This window comes from Oculina patagonica, chromosome 5, assembly GCF_052425735.1.
Source record: "Oculina patagonica isolate OP01 chromosome 5, crgOcupat, whole genome shotgun sequence".
NCBI lineage: Eukaryota > Metazoa > Cnidaria > Anthozoa > Scleractinia > Oculinidae > Oculina > Oculina patagonica.
Genome location: NC_135762.1, coordinates 14,953,685 through 14,973,991, shown reverse-complemented (window position 1 = coordinate 14,973,991; position 20,307 = coordinate 14,953,685). Strand labels below are relative to the sequence as shown.

General features: G+C 38.9%; 1 protein-coding gene across 2 annotated transcripts in view; it reads right to left on the bottom strand.

Moving 5' to 3' along the window:
• Window positions 1-13,005, bottom strand: part of LOC144655649 (protein inturned-like) — a 37,860-nt gene extending 24,855 nt beyond the window's left edge. The window contains exons 1-2 of one of the 2 annotated variants that reach the window (XM_078515940.1): window positions 12,854-13,005; window positions 12,601-12,717 (exon numbers count right to left, since the gene is read on the bottom strand). The gene's annotated coding sequence lies outside the window, so the exon portion shown is untranslated. Of the gene's footprint in view, window positions 1-3,823; window positions 3,956-12,600; window positions 12,718-12,853 lie in introns of those variants that run through there. The other variant, XM_078515941.1, reaches the window with a different exon arrangement.
• Window positions 13,006-20,307: the final 7,302 nt, after the last annotated feature.

Sequence of the window (20,307 nt, the reverse complement as noted above, 5' to 3'; positions counted from 1 at the left end):
GTTGAGAGATCGGATAGCCGCAAGGCAGGAATTGACTGATAGTTGTTTCACGCACACAGTGTTGCAAGCGAAATTAGTGCATGAGCAAACGTTCAAATTGTTGCGCACAATGTTGCAGGAGGATATATCGATTCGACTTCATTGCGCGCAATGTAATAGACACAAACCACACATGGCGTGCGCGCAAGGCACGCACACATTCCACACGTTGCGTGCAATACTGAAAACAACGTTGAACCTTGTATCAACTGAAGGTAGTTAACCCCCCCTATGTCCAAATCCACACCGTTGAGAGGTAGCACCACAAGGGGAGAGGAGGTTACTCCATGCGGTATCTTTTGGTGCAGTAAAGAAATTCGTTGATAACGACGCTGCCGGTAGAAAAATAATGTTTAAACAATAAAAAAGCGCGTTTTACATTGTTCACGTAAGGGACGCAGCGGGTTAATTGTTTGTGCGTTTGACCTGGAGTCCATTATTCCTGGTTGAACTGGAATCTGGTACGTCCTTTAAATGAAATCTGGCAAGGCACTTCACTTCCACGGTATCTCTCTCTGCTCAGAAGTATAAACTAGTACTTAGTTCTTATTAACCGAGTAGGAGGTCTGTATGGGGGATATTGACTGAGGTCCTAAGTACAGACCGAACGCATACCTTTTTGTAACTTTCTCGCGGCAAATTTAACAGCTGAACAGGTCTAGATGCCGGTCTAGATGAGAAAATCTAGACCGCGGTCAATATCGTTTTTAGCCAATCGAATTCGCGAATTCGGTAGTTCCCAGTCTTTGTGAGACACGGCCATATAATAAGGTGAATTTTATTGAATCAAATTGACAATATGCCTGGGTGTAACCAAGGGTGTACGGTGATTCTGTCTGGGGAAGGGTCAAGGGGTAGCAGAATTCCAACAAGCTACCGGCGCGGCGGCGTGATCAGCCACTAGCCTTGAAATCGAAATGAAACCTTACCTTTTATAGAGTACGTAATAATAAAATCACGCTCGCCTCAGTGTAGACGGCCAATTGTCAACCCGTGGCCGGTTCTTCCCGACACAGGAAGTTGAAAATTTGTTAGTCTGCGCGCGAAAGAGCTTTTAACAGAGGTAGAGTTACTTACAAGTGTTCTCCGCCCATCCTGGGGTTTCGATGTCACTTTTCATTTCACCTTTTCCTGCCATGATTCCGAACAATTTCAACTACGACTTTTGATGCCCGGCCAAAGGAAAAACACACCTCAATAAGGACTATAACGTCTTTAGCAGGAGGGCATTTTGCGTGCGCATGCGTGCAACCGCTGTACAAAGACCGCGTGATCTTGGGAATAAAAGTGGCGCGGAAGATTCAAACTTTGTTTTTTGTACTGTTTATCGTCACATAATTAAATATAGACGTAAATTTCGCTAAGAAAAGGTGTTTTGTGTGTGGCAAGGCCCTTATAAAGCAGATTTTCTGGCCTGCTTCGGGATCGTTGTTGCAAATAATGGGAAAATATGTGGGACAGGTAGGAAAGCCTTCACCGACAAAAATCAAACAGGCCATAAAAAGAGGAAAACATTTATCCGTGTGCTGGAGTGTGATATATTAGGATCAAAACTTCACATCAAATCAATTGCTGTAATACAGGCAGAGTGCGAGCAATATAACAGCTTGTCGGAAGATTTTTTGCCTAAAGGGACGGCCACCAAAGAAAAGGGTTTTCCCTGAGGGGAAATACATGTTTGGGTGTTCTGCACATGATAATGCAGCTCACTGATGACTCTAAAGCAAAGCCAACTTGCCCTCGACTGGAAAACAGGGTTTCCTGGAACAAGAACTGCAGTTCTTTAAAACACATTTAGGCGACACAGAAGTAAAACAGTCGTTATAACAGAATGAACATCAATCTTAAGGAAATAAACGTTGAATGAAAAATTGAAAATAACATTGTTTATAGTTAAAAATTATTTCTTAAGACATTTTATACAGCAGTTATTAGAACGTTTCTGAAAAATATATATATCGCTTGTTCGTTTCATGCTATTTTTTGACTGGTGATCAAGGCTAGATTTTGATAAAGGAGCCAAAAATGTACTAATTAACATAATAAAATGTAAACAAATAGTCTACCAGCAAAGAATTACTATAACACTTTAAAATTAAGACCGATCGCAGTAATTCTTTTCTTGTTCAACAGAATAATTGTGGTATCATCGAAATGTGAAGTTATTTTGACCAATGCTCAAGTTTAAGGAAATAATCACAAACGATAGTTTCTCTGTTAGAATAAACCAGCGTGAACGTACGTTAAAGAAAGCTAAAAATTTCCACAATTGACCATTTTTTAACGCTACCTTCGCAGCATTAGACGATAGTTTAAGTACTTCAGGCTCCATATATCATCGGTAGACGCTGGAGATCAAGGCTAGATTTTGAGATTTTTGCATTGTGAGAACGATTAAATTGTAGTTTTATGACAAATCTGAACAAAATCATGACCACTCGCTCAAACCCGGGATACTTGATTATAACATCGTATAGTTAAAACTGCTGTTTTATATTTTAGTACTAAGTAGCCGTAGCGCTTTGTCCGTTTAGATCTTCCGGCTATTAAAAACATGGGCAAGGTATTTAGGTTCTCGACATTCGGTCGCCATTTTGTCCACGTGTAATGTTTAATACACATAACCAAAGTCGATCAGATAAACAGAAAGCCGACACCACACTTTGCTTCTTGTTGTCAGAAGATAAAGCAAGGACTCTTAGTATTGTATACAGCAAATAAAACTTAAAACACGTTTTATTTTGAGCTAGAAATTAGGCCATAAATTGTGGAAAATATGTAAACAATCGATAGCAGAACTTCTCTGTCGTGCGCACTAGTCCATATCGACGCATGCGCACGCAAAATGCCCTCCTGCTAACGTCTTTTATGAAAGCCACGTTGTCAAAATACCATGACTTCCTTGCGTTTCATGATCATATCACACTTACTGTATTTGTACGACATAAACTGCCCTTACACTAGCTAATAAGCAAATCTGTTTTACAAAGTTCAGTTTATACATGTGAAGGCACGTGCCATTCGCGCGTATCACATGACTGGGCTTTAAATTTTGATATTGTCCGTATCACCGTTACATTTAAATAAGTTTTTAATGAGCAATTTATATCTCCCTGGACGTTATTTCATCAGCCGCAAAACACCTCTCTTCTCTGCGGTAGTCAACAATTTTTTTCTTCGGTACACATTTGCTGAGGGCGAAATCAATTAACAAGTAATAAAAGACTTTTAAAATCCTTCAGCGCGCTAGGAATTTGTTTCTTCGTACCGCGGGTAGTGACCGAAAGAGTTCAACTGTAATAAGAAACATTCATATAGGCTTTGGTCAGAAGATCATCAAACGACAGATAGAAGGCGATAAAAATCTAAGTTATTATGGATGTTATAGCTTTGCTCGATTACGCACTAGCGTCCTCTATGCCGGCAATAATGTAAAATGCGACTTTTTCTTCGACAAAGTTACGACAGTTTCATGAGACCCACCTCTATTCGAAATCAGTGAAAGCGCCGATCCCCTTCAAGTATAATTGAGATTTAAGAGCTCGTTTAGCTTTGCTTCTAATTAAGTTCGAAGTGTACTGAACTGGTTTCTAAGTTAATGACAGCGATAAAGGGTGATCTCTCTAGAATATCGCAAAGACAAACATGAACACAAAGAAACGGGCCATAGGACAAGATTTGCGGGTGTTCACTGACGGCTGATTTATGTCGATTGTCAACACATGGAACGGTATAAAAAGAAACAAACAGACACGAGTCAAGTACATCACAGACTATCAAATACCTTTTCTGTTGACTGGCTACCCTTTAAAATTGGAGATTTCTCGCGCTTTCGTCCTCGGAAAACTGCAACATCGGCTGGCCTACGATTTAAAGCGTCTAGTCACAAACTGTCACTTTAAAGATAATACATGACGCTTGCTGTACGGCTGTATTTTAACAAAGCAGGGAATCGAAATGCCACTTCAATATGTCATTCTCCCTGAGATCGTCACGCTCGATAAAAGCGTTGGCGAAATACACCGTAAACATACGGAAACAGTAGATCTTGAGACATAAACAACAATACGTCACTAATTGATAAGTTCCGGAGGCAAATTGAGCTAAACCGAGTTTTAATCATATTTTTACACGCAGGCGTTTCAAATGTAATTCATTCTTGGGACCGAAGACAGCCGGATAATAAGCTCGGGATGCCATTTCGTTAGCAGCCAGGATTCCGTTGTTAACTAGACGCGAGATCTTGACTTACTAGGAAATGAAGTGCAAAAGTCAAACGCTCCCGCTAAAAGTCTTATCGGATAGAAGTGTGATTCTCGTCCCGGGATTCTCGTACGACAGAAGAAATCTTTCAGGGAGGGGTATGTACTTTCAAGGAAACTGGTTTGTCGTCAGTTGTTAATAGTGTATCAGGGCTGTTAAGGATGACTGGCTCCTTGATGCGTGGTTACTGTCAACAGAATAGGGTGCCTTCTGGCAAATTTAAGTCTTCTTACGCGCGCTACTTAAAAAGAAATCATAAAAAAACTATAATATACATATCAGAAGCATATCACCTTTTGCATATCACCTTCTGTATATATTATATCGCTGTAAAATCCAAAAGTAATACGTAACATTATTAATCACTTTTGTTTCGGTAGGCTCGCGCAAGCCTGTAAAATGAGAAACGGACAGTGTTTGTTTAAATGAATTCCCAGCCTTCGAGTATGACATCGAAACAGACTGTACTACAGTCGAACTTCTTTCACACTGACACCAAAGGGACATAGAGAACTGAGTGCCCTTTTCATGGAGGTGTCCAGGTATAATTAATTTTTGTCTCCTTCAGACCAAGTGAATTGTCACTGAATTGTAAGTAGGAAGGTGTCTGTATTAAAGAGGTGACCTTAAGGAGAGGTTCGATCGGATCACTCAGGATATTGGGCTGACAAAGTGTGTGAAATCAGTAAAAAAGGTAATAATGACATTTTCAATTCTAACTGCTCGAGTAATTGCATCCCCGCGCAGGTCCTAATCCTCATCAAATGTTTGAACCTGCGCTAAATATCAGGTAGTGAAAACCCTTACCCCGCTATGCGAGCCCAATTGTTGGAATGGCTGCTACCGACCACTAGTTGTTAGGGTCAGAATTACTCCTCCTACACTGCTTTCAGATCCTTTCAGTTGCGAATATCCACTGCAGTGGCTTGTAGTTGCCGAGTTGTGATACCAGATATCGTTATCGAGATCAGAAAAATCGATAGTAATAAAGTTTCAATAAATGAAGTCAATCTTTGGCGACAAAGCTTTTAAAAAAGAATTTTGCGATACGTATCAGATAAGTGCAAGGAATTTCGTTATTGAATTCACTTTAAATTTAACCGAAAGTCCAAGAGCTATTGAGGCCTAATGAAGCCTAACAGTAAACGATACGCTTACGAAACAAAACTGGTCTGTCATTATTGTGATAATTTGTGGAGAACAATAGATTATCTCTTCCAGATTCAAACGTAACGGACGCACTTTGTTCCATTTCAAGCATTTGGCCGGAAATCATAATTGTACGTTCAGGCACGTTCATGTTTTTCTCTTGTCGATAAGTTGATAAGAAATGGCTCCAGTTTGATGCGGAGAGAGGGCAGGGGGGGGGGGGGGGGGGGAGGGGGCACCCAACAAAGCCAGGAGGTACAGGGAGGCTTCGCCCTGTCGCCCTGAGTGAAACATTACATTTTGTATATAAGCCTAGGTTTGAGTACCCTAGCTTAAAAGACTTTGATCTATACAGCGTTAGTTGCGTCAGTTCAAGATATTTTAAAAGGGCCTTTTAAATACCTTAATGGCAGTTTTCCCTACCTTTCTGAATACTTCAGCTCCTTAAATCCCCCCCCCCTCCACAGGTATGAAACCCCGAGGGGGGCACTCAAAAAAGTTTTATACGGGGAGGCTCCGCCCCAAGCTCTTACCCCTTACACTTTTATATACCACTTTCACAGAAATTGTACCCCTTTCGTATACCTTTTACTGAAAAAAGGTACCCCTTTCATATACCTAAAAGACTTGGCATAGACTTAGAACAGGACGTTTTCTTGTCATTTTCATGTTGCGCTTTATAAATTAAAATAATACAGCCATAAAGTGCGTCTGTTCGAAATATTTTAATTCAAGGCCCTTAAAAAACCTAAATGACGGATTTACATACCCTTTCATATACCTAAACTTGTGAAATCCCTACCCTTTTATATACCTGAAGCCTAAAAAAGGTACCCCTTTCGGGCGGAGCCTCCCGTATAGGCCACTATATGGAATAATTGTTCATTTTTAACGGATTTTTACTCTAAAAAGGTCACCTAGAATTTTCGGGAGCCCTTCTCTGGCTGGAATTTTTTCGAAAAGGTAAGTTTTGATCCCTATAACTTTCGGATCACTAGACTTTCAGCTAGGAAATCCGAACAGAAAAAAAAATTTTAGGGGATAAAAATATGCCTATATCTACCGTTTAAATACTAAAATACGTTCAACGGTGCTATTTTTAAGTGGTTTTGAACTATATTCTCGTTGGGTGCCCCTGTTTGTTCAGTCAGCATCCGATAAGAGACTGCAAACCGTAAAATAGTACACCTTCAGGTAAGCTCATACGAATTCAACGATAATTTGATTATGGGATTTCTCGTGGAACAGCAATTCATTAGTGTCAGCAACTGCGAAAACATTACACCAAGATATGACGGTAGTTTACGAATACTATGGGTAAAGTAGGAAAATGGAAAATCCGAGACTTTGCGAGACGGCCGGCGAGACCTTTTACGGTCAAAACAATTTCCGATTCCGTAACGGGCTATATATGTCAAATAATTCGAACACGAGATTCATAAAGCTTTAATACATATTAAATTTTTTATAAATTTTTTTTTTTTATATATAAAAAAAAATACAACTCTAAAAAAATTTTATATTTTACAAAAGAAATTTAGCCGTTAATCGCCACAGCAGCTTTAAGGACCAAAAAAAAACAATTACGATCGAGTCGATCGTTAACACTTTTTAATTATTTTATAACTTGCACCAAACCATATACTTTTTAATTCACTATATGACGTTCGACTTCTATTGAATGCTAGTAAAATTTCGAGAGTCCGAGACGTAGGTTTTCAAAGTTCGAGATTAAAAAGCCGAGATTCTTTGAGACTACGCCAAAAACTGCCGAGATTCAAGATAATTTTAATAGGTGAAAAGGGTTGGTAAAACGAACATTGATTTTTTTTGCCTGCCATTGAAAAGTGCTTATTGTGTCGTTTTTATACTAGAATTTTTTTTCATCACTTCAAAGTTTATTGTTCTTCAATTACACTTTTATACCCATTGTCTGACTTTGTCCAACAGACCACCCCCGAGCTTCAGCCGTAACAATGGCGCTTTATTTCCGAGAGCTTGATTTGATGGCATGACTAAAACTTCCTCACGCAACGGGAAACCCCGTTTTATCTCACAGGATTATCCAACCTTAAAACATGTTTGTATCAGTGAATTGAAGAATTGAAGAGCTTAGGTTTTAAATGCGGGTTCGTTTCGTGAACCGGAATGTTAGTATTTCCTAGATTTCGGAGAAAATTTCGAGCGCAGACAAAGTGAGGGAGGATACTCGAACCCTGGAACAGTCAGTGCCTGTTTGATCGCATATCACTGCACGCAGTCGTATAGGCATCCAGATCACTGGATCCAGGATTATTCAACTTGCTTTCCATATGTTAATGCTATGTAACTACTAGCAGAATAGGAGAAAATATCGGTTTGACGGCACAACATACCTTTAACTTTTGTCCTTGCGTGTTTGAATTCTGTGGTTATAGAACTGAGGTAATTACCCAGGCTGTGCAGTTCAAATAATTGGATTTACTTTACATTTTGCAGTAAAAGATAAGTTAATCTCGTAATCCTAGAATAAAACTGATAACTCTCACATGAAGGGCAGTTTTGGGCGGGTCTTATAAAAAAAAAACATCTTTTCAAATTCGGCAGATGGGCTCTTGATTTTCGACATGCCCTCGAAATACAAAACAACGGATTGGTGTTCTGCGATATATCGATAGCTTTTTATTCTTGCTTTCTGCATTCCTGCACAAATGCAATCCGTTCAGTAGCAATAAATTAACTGGATGTGTAAAATGTCTGAGATTAACTATTTTATGAAAATATAGATTTGGCAGCTGTAATATCTGGGTTCTATCCGCTTTGCTGGGTGACGTATAGAAGTAGTTTTCACTTCTGTTGCGACTACCATCCACTGAATCGTAATTAAATGAGCTGTAGTGGTAGTAGCCTGCGCCGCAAACGAAACTAAATGCGACGCAGGCTATAGTGGTAGTAGAATCTTAATTTCACAAGCTGGCCCGAAAATGCTTTGTACTAACAAAAACAGGTCAAAACTGTGAATAAATGATTAAAAAGCCCTTTCAAAATTTTGGAGTGGTTTGTGTTGACCTTGCCCCGGCAATGAAGCAAAAAACAGGTCACGGAAAAATGAATTTCCACGTCACAACACAAACAGCAACGATAACAGCGGCAGAAACAACAACAATCATCATCATCATTATCATCATCACTGACAACAGAATAAAGAACAATACTCACAGTAACAACAACAACAACCCGTCATCATCGCCATTGACAACAGAAATAAGAACAACACCAACCGAGTAACAACAACAACAACATAATCATCATCGTCTTTAGCATCGACTGTCCTACCACTATACATTACACTTGCCAGTGTCGTACTTGATGCGAGTATCCATGATAGTGAAAACTGATATTTTGGTCCAAAAGGTGGATGACAACCGTTTATACTTATCTCTGATGTTTACGCTCACTTACGGAAGAACATTTATATAACCCCCCGTTCTGTCTAAAGACGACCCGCGAACGCCCAAATCGGCCTGGAACAATCGAGAGGCGGATTTATTCTCAGTCTAACCACAAGTGTATTTATCGAAAGAATAGATTCTTTGTTGACTTTTAACCAGGCTCCCTCGTAACAAACTTTGTACCTAAAGGACTATTGTTAGGGAATATTATATTTATATCGTTTCTGCTATCCCACGATCGCTTTTTAATTGAGCGACTTCTATATGTTGTCGATTTTTAGAGAGGTCGTGAGTTGTTCTGGAATGAACCTTCTTTAAATGTGCTTCAAATTTGAAGATTTTAATCTAACCGATTTTTCGCGAAATTTCTCAGTTGTTAAAAAATTTTTAACTCTTTCAACTAATAATATTTAAAATATTATTAGTTGACAAGAGTTTAACAATTATTTTATCAATATATCTTAGAAATTAAACAAAGCTAATTTAATTAAAATACAGGGGTAATATAAGAGTTAACAGTGCATAATAGAAAAACTGTCATTCCAGCATTATAATGGAACTAAAAATATCTTATAAAAATAAACTTAATCCTTGCTAATTTGATATTTGTCAAGTTTTAGATATTTATCAGCCATGCAATTGTTTTCTCTTCAAAGTCATGACTGATGTTCACTTTGTGATGAGCTGTTGTACTTAAGAATTTAAGGCCCGGTGATACGGGCAACATTTTCTTTCAACATTGTTGCATTGCAAGGTGTAAAAGCGTTTGCACATATAACCTTCCGTTTAAGTAGATATGAGTTCGACTTTGTGCAAAATGTTGCCGCGACTTGCAATACGGAAGGTAATACGCACATCAACACTTTACAAAAACAACTTGCTATGCAATTATTTGCAAGACAAGTTAAAAGAAAATGTTGCCCGCATTACTGGGCCTCAAATCTCTAAACTAAGCCGGCAGGGCTGGGGGGGGCTTTAGCCCCCCCCCCCACTTTTACAGAAAAAATAAAGAATTAATAAGAGAAGAGTCTTTTAAGCCCCCCTCCCCACTTCAAGTCACTAGTCAGCCCCCCCAGTTGAAAAAATGCTCCGCCGTCCATGGCCGGCAAAACCGGTAAACTGATTTCGTGATTTCTGTTAAGCCAACTAATAACAGAAGCCTCCGTGTTCTGTTACCTTAAGTACAGATGGTGACATGACATCAACATAAGTGCAGGATCAGATTTTAAATGAAGTCTTTTCTAGAACCTTGGGATAATCCTACTCGCTTCATGCTACGCGTGACACGGGAAATAAACGCCGGCCTGATAGGCAGCTAGCACTATGCTCTAGCGCAAACTTTTTTTTTTATCTCTTCTAGATTCCTAACTTGTTCAACGCCCATCTGATAATACCGTTGGTTCAACTTAATCAGGCCAAGCATCAGCAACTTTTCAAAAATAAAACCGGCTTAAGGAGAAAGAACAACCCCCCCCCTACAACAAGATCAAAATTGCCGTATAAAATTAAAAGAATTAAAAAGCAACTTGTGTAAACCTTTACCTCAAATAGTCAGGGTTGATCTCGGGCTACACCAAAGTGAGGAGTCACTTGAGAGCTCGATGATATAGTTGAAATTGCAATGCATTGTGGGCATACAGTCATCCCTACTCTGTATACTACGGACAGACTGCAATCACCAGCAATAATAACGCATTGTAATTGCATCTTCACGTTATCATACTCCAACTACAGATCACGGTCATGCACTAAACTAAAATCAGAGGCTTGGTTGCGAACCAATTCCATTTTTCGTCATCTCGATCAAGAGAAAGAATGATAGCTAGCTGTTAGCACAGATCACCATTTAGCTAGAAGACAATTGCATGATTTTTTTTAGAGAAATAATATTTTTACATAAATTGTTCATTTGTCTTGCCTTTATAGTCCTTTCGATTCATTGCATCAGATTTTGTTTTCGTTTGTTTGTTTTTGTTTTCATTGTCGAGAACCAAAGTCTCGCACGTGACAACTATCTCTGCACGCGGCGCCTGACATACAATACACTCGAAATCTTGCAGGCAATTAAAATTTTTGACATTTTTCTACAGTTTTTAAAAGCACAGTGTAGGACGATTAAGTGATTGGGCCATGATAACAGAGTAAAACGCCGTGTTTTTTGGCAAAAAGAATATCTAGAATAACTGATTCATGTGTCGGGCAACTTGTTTTGTTATGGAGTTTGTTGCCCCCTTACAAAAGAAGTCACATGAAGCACTACTACCCAGGGGTACATTGTTAGACAACAATATTTTATAGACAGCGATGCAACGATTGCTTTGAAGAGTAGAATCCAGCATGCCAACTTAACACAAACGGATTTTCGCCACAAGCGTCACGCCGCCAGCGAAAATCGATCGAAAGTCGAACGTCCGCGCAAGAGTGGACTGGATCTAGAGTTCCTCACATAATCGCATTAAGGCTAAGCGAAAGAGGCCACGCAAACATGACAGAAATGAAATTAGTAAAAGGACTAAGAAAATTCGTTCTTTAACCTTCTTTAAGAACCGTGTTAATAACGCTTTGGATTAGAATTCTTGACAGCTTTTAAGGTTTAAGGAAGTGTTGAGAGCGAGAGCTTCAAAGACAACGCATGAGACCTTTGTTTTCTTTAATATGGAAGCAAAATACACGATATATTATTAAACGCCTTTTCAAGATTCCTCGACTCCACAAATAAGATAAGATGAAGACCACCCGTGCTACAAAAAAAAAAACATTCATCGGCATTCATTTCTATCACTTAATGTCATTTCCGTATTTCTTTTAGAGGCACTTACTGGATATACGCCTCCTTGTAGAGGGATAAGTAATCGATACAAAGCGACACGTTGTTATTTTTGTTCACAAAGCCATGTTGACACAACTCATGCCAACACAAACTAACAATAAAAGACTAAAATAGCAGTTTGTGGAATTTGTCCTCTGGGCACCAGTTTTCCGCGCGTTCGTTGGATGCATGGATCAAGTTATTTGTCAGCCATGCTATTTTTGGACTTATTGTTTACTGCAAACGGACTCATTTTTTTCGATAAACAGTGCATAAAAATCCACATACATATCGACTATTAAAAGTAATCAAACTGTAATTCCAGTGGTAAAAAAGAAATTTTAAGGATTAAATGGCGTGTTGTGTAAATGCCATTTCGGTTTCTTGTTGAAGGGAATTTTGGGGCGTATAGACACTCTTTAACCGAGGTCAACGGCTTGAATTAAAAATTTTCGCTGCAACATTTGAGATCATTGAAGCTCCGGCACGATATTTAAGCGTTCAGCGATATTTATCAATCTTTAATCCGTAAATATACTGCCTGCGGTAAAAGGCAGTCAATTACCTCTTCAGGAAACAATAACTTTGAAAGTGAAATTATTGCATTGCAGAATCGCTCGACCCATGCAGAATATAAAACAATGAAATAACACTATATATCACAGGTGGTTTTCAGGTTATTAAGTTATGGAGACATCGGAAGCTATTCTATGTAATAAGATTTGCCAATTCACAGTTCAAAAATTCCACCGATCAAAATTTAAGATACGAGGTACTTCAGCAAAGGCGTACACGATTCGTCGTCGACTTGAAATCTTCGTGGTTGCTACAAATATGTCTTAAAACTTAAATTACTTTAACAAAGCAACAAATACAATTATCGAAAATATCACGAAATAAATACCCTACCTTAGAATCTCTTGCGTGGTAAGCCTTCTGTTTCACATTTCATCAGAGACGACCATTGTGTTGGGAATATTTTTACAAGAGAATGCCGTCGGCGACCTCGAAAGTCATCTTTTGAAACTTAGTAAACAAATCAAGGACAGAATTAGTCTTAAACCAACAATCAAGAATGTTCAGTGATTGAAAGGTCTCGCTATTTGATTTGCAACAATGTCACAAAACAACGGCAGTAACCAATAGCAAGTAAGGAACTTACCAAGAATTTCAAAGTTGACGAAGAAACAATGTACTCAGTTTTGACGTACGTATTTGGTTAACAAACGCGGACGAAAACAAACGAAACTCTAGCTGTTTTCGTCAGATAATAATTTGAAGTAAAAGGAAAATAAAATTCTCCGGCGGATGATAACCTTTCCAAACAAGCTCACTGCTTTAATAAGCGAAACTTGATCTGTGTTTATCCTCAAACCGGAATGGAAAAAAAAAATACTTTCGCGGGTCGTTCGGCAAAAGGCGATTTGCAACATGTACCGCGGACCGAGTTTTTGACCTCAATTTAAGCGCATTGTAAATCTTTTTTTCCTATTTGTATTTATTTCTTTGACTATAAAGTGAATGCTGAGAATAAATTTTATTTCCAAAATCAAGTCGGCTTCAGATGGTTTTGTAATAAGGAAATGTTTCAGAAAATGCTTAAACCAGATGGGGTTATTACGAAGAGGTAACGCCGAGAATGGAATGGAAACCTGTAATTCATTTAAGCTAATTCCGCTGTAATCGTTTTTCCATGACTCCTGGAACCTTGCCGAAAAGAATGATATATTTAATCTTTTGAATATGCATCAAGGAATCAGTTTCCCAACAAAAATTTACTTTCAATATATGCCGATCCCCTAATTTTTGAACAATGAAACAAAAATCTGACTTTGGAAGTTTGGATTCTATTGATCGGCCTTAAGAATGATCTTTTTTACAATTAAAAGGCCATTCCGGGGACATAGTCCCCCTGCGAGCGCACAAAGTCCTTTTTCATTTGTGAATAGTATTCACTGGAAGAGGGCCCACTCCCTGCAAAGGTGATTCGATTTATGAAGCTTTTGTAAACAGGGCAACGGATCTTAAAACCTCAACGTTTGTGATCAGCAAAAAACAAACACAAAGTGCTAGCAAGCCACGCAGTGTGTTTTTTGCAGCTAATCAGCTGAAAACCTATTTCACGGAATGTTTATAAAAACATACTTAGAACGGAGAATAACACTGTAGAATAGAGATGTTGAAATGAGGCCCGGTGATTGGAAGGTGCTAAAGACGTACCGGGGTCTCTTCTAATCACGCAGGCCATTGTCACGAATCAGTTAAAACAAGTATGGGCAGTACGTATTTATATCAATGTCCGATCATTTACTTTTGTGTTTAGAACCTAATCTTCCTAAACCCAATCATAAAGTGTTTGGGATTAGGTCTCTAGGCACGATAGGACAGGAGTTGAACTTGTCAAACAGATAGGATAAAATGCGTCAGTCGTTTAATCTTGAAGTGAAGGAATTGTTTAAATACGCAGACCTTTAGAAGGCTCTGAATGCATCCTTATCAGAGTAACTGCCCGTGGAGAGTGGGGTAGGGGATGGGGACTCGCTCAGATCGGCGAGTGTTTAATTTGCAGCCAGGCCAAGATTGAGAGGTACGTGCGGCGTTTAAGGGTATTAAACTTGGTTTTCAAGCAGTTCTGGTCTGAAGAGTGTAGATTTTGACCTTTTTGCTCTGAAGTGGGGTATGGTTAAGTTTGTGCACTTTGGTCAACAATTAGGTACAATTCTTGGAAGAAACTTTTTTGAAAAAAATCATGATCGGTATTATCGGGTTACAATGTTGATTATTGTTTTGAAACCTTCTCAAATGTTTACGACCAAAGTAAAGCAGTTCCTTAGTCCACTATGGTTTTGGTCTGAAATAGAATAAGTGTTTTAATTTTAGCGCCTCACGCCCCCAATAAATTTTCGGAGGGCACCCCTTCCCCGCTGTCAGGTGCCCACTTAGAATAAGAGCTCCAAGGAGTTTTAAATACAAACCAGACCTTGTCCTTGAATGTATGACGGGACAAATAAATAAATAATTAATAATAATAAATAATTTACTTATATTGCGCAATATGACGGTATGACGGGACAAGGCGGAATTACTTTATGAAATTGCACGAAAAGGTAGCTGGAGGACTAGTGGTTCAATCCCTGAGAAGAATCAAAGATCTCTTCGAGATATCGACTTTTTTTGCATGAGGTTAGTATGAGTAGAAGGTTTATCCTGGGCATTGTTGTTCGAACATATCATGGAAGAATTCAAACGTCTTTCAGTTCAAGTATTTTTTATTTTCGCGGAGTAAATGCTGTATTTGTCAGTCGCGACGACTGGGTGCTTTGTAACCTGAAATCATACCCTGCCTCCCTACTACTGCTGCGGGGGAAGGAGGGCATGATACTTTTGCTTGTCGAAAGTCATGTAAAAAAGCCAGATTCTGGTTTTTTGTCTGATTGGTCGAGAAACAATACTCAATGGAGCGGTGTGGACTGATTGGTTGTCGTATTTCAACAAGACTTCCGGTCAGAAGCTGGTAATGGCAAAGACGAGTCATGTTTACTGCGAAGACGAATTCTTTTCTACGTTAGCTGAAGCCCTAACAGATATCAAGTGTAACTCTCTGAAGGCAGAACAAATAGAGTGAGCGACAATGCGTAATAATTTTGGTTCCGTGAAGATGTTTTTGTTGTTCTTCGAAAACAATATCCCAGAGATGTTGGAATGTTTACAAAAGCGATCGATCCTATCTGCCGTAAAACAGCTCTTGTCGGTGAATTCCTTTTTGTGTGTGTGTAAGCTGAAATAAAGGGACGGCATCCAGTACAACTGATAAAAATATGTTCACAAGCGCCATCTCACCTTGCTACTAAAAGCATTTTTATCTCAACACGGCGAAGTTTAAATACAGGCTGTACATATGTACAATTTTTCTCCAGACGTTTTTCACGCCTTGTGGAAATCCGAGTCTCGAATTTGCCGCCAACTACAAAGAGTGGTTTGACAGTTCGACGACACATTAGTTTATTTAAATTAGGGGGCGGATGGCGGCCGGTTAAATAAATGTATCAGGCGTTCTTTTTTCCCTCTCGCTTTCGTAAAAAGAAAAAAGAACGCCTGATCGCAGGTTAGGTGCTTTGCGACTCATATACTTTGGCTTGGTTAAAAAAGGTAAACTTTGACGTTTGCCTTTAACATGTTTAATCGAAATAGTCGTTTCCTTTCGAGTTAGAAAGATTTCTACTCGGCCTAATGCAGAAAAATAACGCCTGATCGCAGGTTAGGTTACGCACGACAGAGTTACCTTTTGTCTCGTCACGCAATCTTAAAGCTGATTTCCAGTCCGTACTGCGCAGACTCGGGGTTTGTTTTCGTTTTTGTTTTGAATTCGTTGAAACGTTACACTTCGTTGACAGCATACATGAAGTTTTTTAGTCCGCCAAAACAGTTCGTTTACTTCAAGAATTTCCGATGAGCTGAAACGTCGGTTTGAAATGGCGTCAAGGTTCCTCTACTCGTTATTTTTTGTTCTGCAAGGATATCTGGCGTTAATAATGAAGAAAAAGGTAAGTTTGTCGCGGAATTTTTAGTTTTGCTTGTAAACATTCCTTCGTGTTGGGCTCCGATAAACATTGCAGCCGAGATTGCGCAGTACGGACTGGAATTCATCTTTAACCCCACACTGAGAAGTAAATTTTCGTTTGGATATTACCAAAAGCCGCTTCTCCTCACGTTATTCTTTACCTTACAGCTACACATGCCATTTCTAACGACTACATTTCCAGCAAAACAGTTGCTGTTATTTTTCTAATTGCGATCGATGCATTTACTTCTGAACAGAAGAAACGTTTAACGTTTACTTACTACTTCCACCGGAAGTAATTTCACAACAGGCTACAAAAATAAATATCACTTAACACATTTAATGATGTTGCAATTAGCGAAGCGCACTAATGACGTCACAGAATTTGACCCCCGGTGTGAGTCAAAATTCAAACAAACAAACCGCTCTCTGTAAGACTAATACACCACACGAGTACCACGAGTTACATACGGGTAACATACGAGTAACACACGAAACATGCGGGCACATACGGGTACATACAGGTAACATACGAGTAACATACGGATACATACGGGTACATACCAGTTCCAATTTCATTTCACTTTATTTTATTTTATTTTTCATTTTTATTTTATGCAACACAAGTAAACAAAACAAAACATACGGGCAATTACGGGTACATACAGGTAACATACGAGTATAATAATCGATTAATAATCGAAAAATCAATTATTGGTCATTAGATGTAACGTGTTTCCTCCATAGCTCTCCCCTCCAAAAAAGATTGCGTGACGAGCCCAAAGGACAAGGAGCAAAAAAATGAAAAACAAAAAAACAAACAAAATAAAGTAAAGTGAAATGAAATAGGAACTGGTATGCACCCGTATGTGTCCTTATGTTACTCGTATGTTACGGGTAAGATCGTATGTAAGTGAATTCAAGAAGATGAGCTATTGATCTTATAACATTTCAAATTCTTTATACGTCTTCAATACGTTTTGTCCTTTGGGCTCGTCACGCAACCTTGTTGACGGGAAGGGGGGTGGGGGAGGATAAAATAAAAATGAAAAATAAAATAAAATAAAGTGAAATGAAAAAAGAACTGGTATGTTACTCGTATGCATCCGTATGTTACTCGTATGTATCTGTATGTTACTCGTATGTATCCGTATGTTACTCGTATGTTACCTGTATGTTACTCGTATGTTACCTGTATGTACCCGTATGTGCCCGTATGTTTCGTGTGTTACTCGTATGTTACCCGTATGTTACTCGTAGTACTCGTGTGGTGTATTAGTCATGATCCACTTTGGGGGCATATTTAGCGATTGTTTCACAAAACCATGGCCAGATTGGCTCGGATTTCGAGAGAAAGCCTTACCTGTGCAACGTAGAAAGCTCAAACCGTGGTTTGAAACAAAAGGTTTGTCAAACAGAGCGATTATTCAATAAATGTGTAAAATGTTTTACTCTCAGTTATTGAATGGATTATAAAGGCCCGATTTGCTGCCGGGATTTGCTGAAAGAAAACATTTATTTTTATGAGAAATGCAAAACGTTTACACTGTTCTTAGTGGCACATTTTGCAACACAACAGAGCTAACCTCAGATTTATGCCACCACAAAATTACACAAAGAAACGCTCGTCCGATCGGTCCCCTTGCCTGACCCGAATATTTTAAGAGGTCAATTTCGTTACACAATTGTCGCGGCAAATACTATTTAATATACACTGATCGAGCTCGGCAGCTGTAGCTGCAGTCTGTAATAGTAATGGGGATAAATAACAGCTTTATTAAAATCAAACCCGCCGTCAATTCCATTAGAAAGGCGTTTGAATAGCATAATATTTTCGCCCTCTATCTATCATGTGTCGAAACAGATCGGATGACCGGCGATCAGTGCCGTCAAATTCGGGAAGAATTCTGAATTTCTTGCAACCGACGATCTTTCCGGTGCCTAAATAACGCAATCCTTCGCAATTATATACTTCGATAGTAATTCGCTATCCGCCGCTTAAATTTCTCGGCAGCCTGAATAATTTTGCACTGGGAATCAAGGTGTTATTGCCGGATCTTCGACTAATAAATTCAATTTTGGGCCATTTTTTGGATACCTTCAATCTGTTTTCACTTACTAAAGCAAAAATGTTTGGAATCTATCATTTTTCGAGCCTTTCCATACAAAGCCTTTGCCCAAACTAAAATTGTTGTCCGACTCACGCAGAGGTGAGGGGGGGGGGGGGGGGTATCATGTGGCGAAATCTATTTTTAGTAATAGTGCGCTTCGCTAGATGATGTTGCAATTCTAAATTTTGCAACTCAGCAGAAATAATCAATTGTCACGAAATGAGATCCCTTTGGTTAACTATTAGCAACGTTTTAGTGTGTGAAAGACTTGTACGAGTACAAATTTGCGTTGTTAATCGTTTTAGGTTAAATTAATATTAGCGCCTAAAGACTTGTACTAGTAAAAATTGCGTTCTTAATCGTTTTAAACTTCACTGTCTTCGAGCGCTGAACCGCTTACATTCTTAATTGGTTATGTGACGTAAGATTTGGGCTACTCACGTTTTTGATTCTTATATTGTAGCCGCTAACCAAAACAGCGAACACTACACAATCACAACAATTTATTTTACGTCCCGATAGATACTTGCTGAACAGGTAAAACAAACGTCCCGTACCAGCGCGTTAGTTCTAGGAAAGAAATTAAATTACAAAATAGTGAGGGAAGGTAAAAAACGAAACGACGGAGAAAACGAATGACGGAGGAACGTAAACTAACCTTATCGGTGACACTTCGTAATAAGAAAAGAAACATAGCAATGCGACGAAACTTGAAAGGGAAGCGTACGACCATACGACGTTAAACAACAAGCTTATACTGCACGAAAACGAAAATTACAACCACTAAACGGAATACTAATTACAAAACGACAACGTGCCACGAAAATAGGAAAACGCAAGGGAATACAAAAACAAAGAGAAAATTTGCATAGCGCGGTAACATATATAATGTTTGTAAATTTGACAAGTCACGTTTTTTCTACAAGAACGGAAGTGCTGAAGCACAATTGTGCAACTCAGCAGAAATAATCAATTGTCACGAAATGAGTTCCCTTTGGTTAACTATTGGCAACGTTTTAGTGTGTGAAAGACTTGTACGAGTACAAATTTGCGTTGTTAATCGTTTTAGGTTAAATTAATATTAGCGCCTAAAGACTTGTACTAGTAAAAATTGCGTTCTTAATCGTTTTAAACTTCACTGCCTTTGAGCGTTGAACCGCTTACATTCTTAATTGGTTATGTGACGTAAGATTTGGGCTACTCACGTTTTTGATTCTTATATAATGTTTGTAAATTTGACAAGTCACGTTTTTTCTACAAGAACGGAAGTGCTGAAGCACAACTATAGAGTGACACTTACAAGTCACGCGCTTTGACCACCCACAGCGGAAAGTATTCCCTTGAGAGTTAACAAGAATGCGATCCCTTCCGGTTCAGATTTGAGTCCCCTAAACGCTATTCTCCTTCTTTTTTGCTTGTAAACAAGCAAAAAAAGTCGAAAAAACGCTAAAATTTGAATCAGGGGGGAGGTGAGGGTGTTTTGTTCATGCGAACACATGAACAATAACTGGGGCTCTTAAGCCTCATTTATTATTTCGCTTTAATTTATTTATCGAGATTTATATTGTCGGTGAACATGGCAACCTCATTTATTAATGTTTATTGTTTCTGAACTGAATTATAAGTTGTAAGGAACGTAACTAGCGTGAGGCGACACGACAGGAAAAACGAGCTCCGCCCTCAAAAGGCCCGGATCAATACTGATAGTCACGCGATCACGAACGAACCAAACATTCTCGAATCGTTCGCAGATCACTTTCGCTTTTTCACCAGTTCAATTCTACAAGGTCTTGAAAGCAAAGAAATACAAGAAAGATCGACAGAAAAAAAAAACAGATAATACCTGGCTTGTGAGATTTGAGTTGAGCAAGAGCCTTATTTTGACACGAAGAACGAGCTCCGCCCTCAAAAGTCCCGGATCAACACTGAAAGTCACGCGATCAC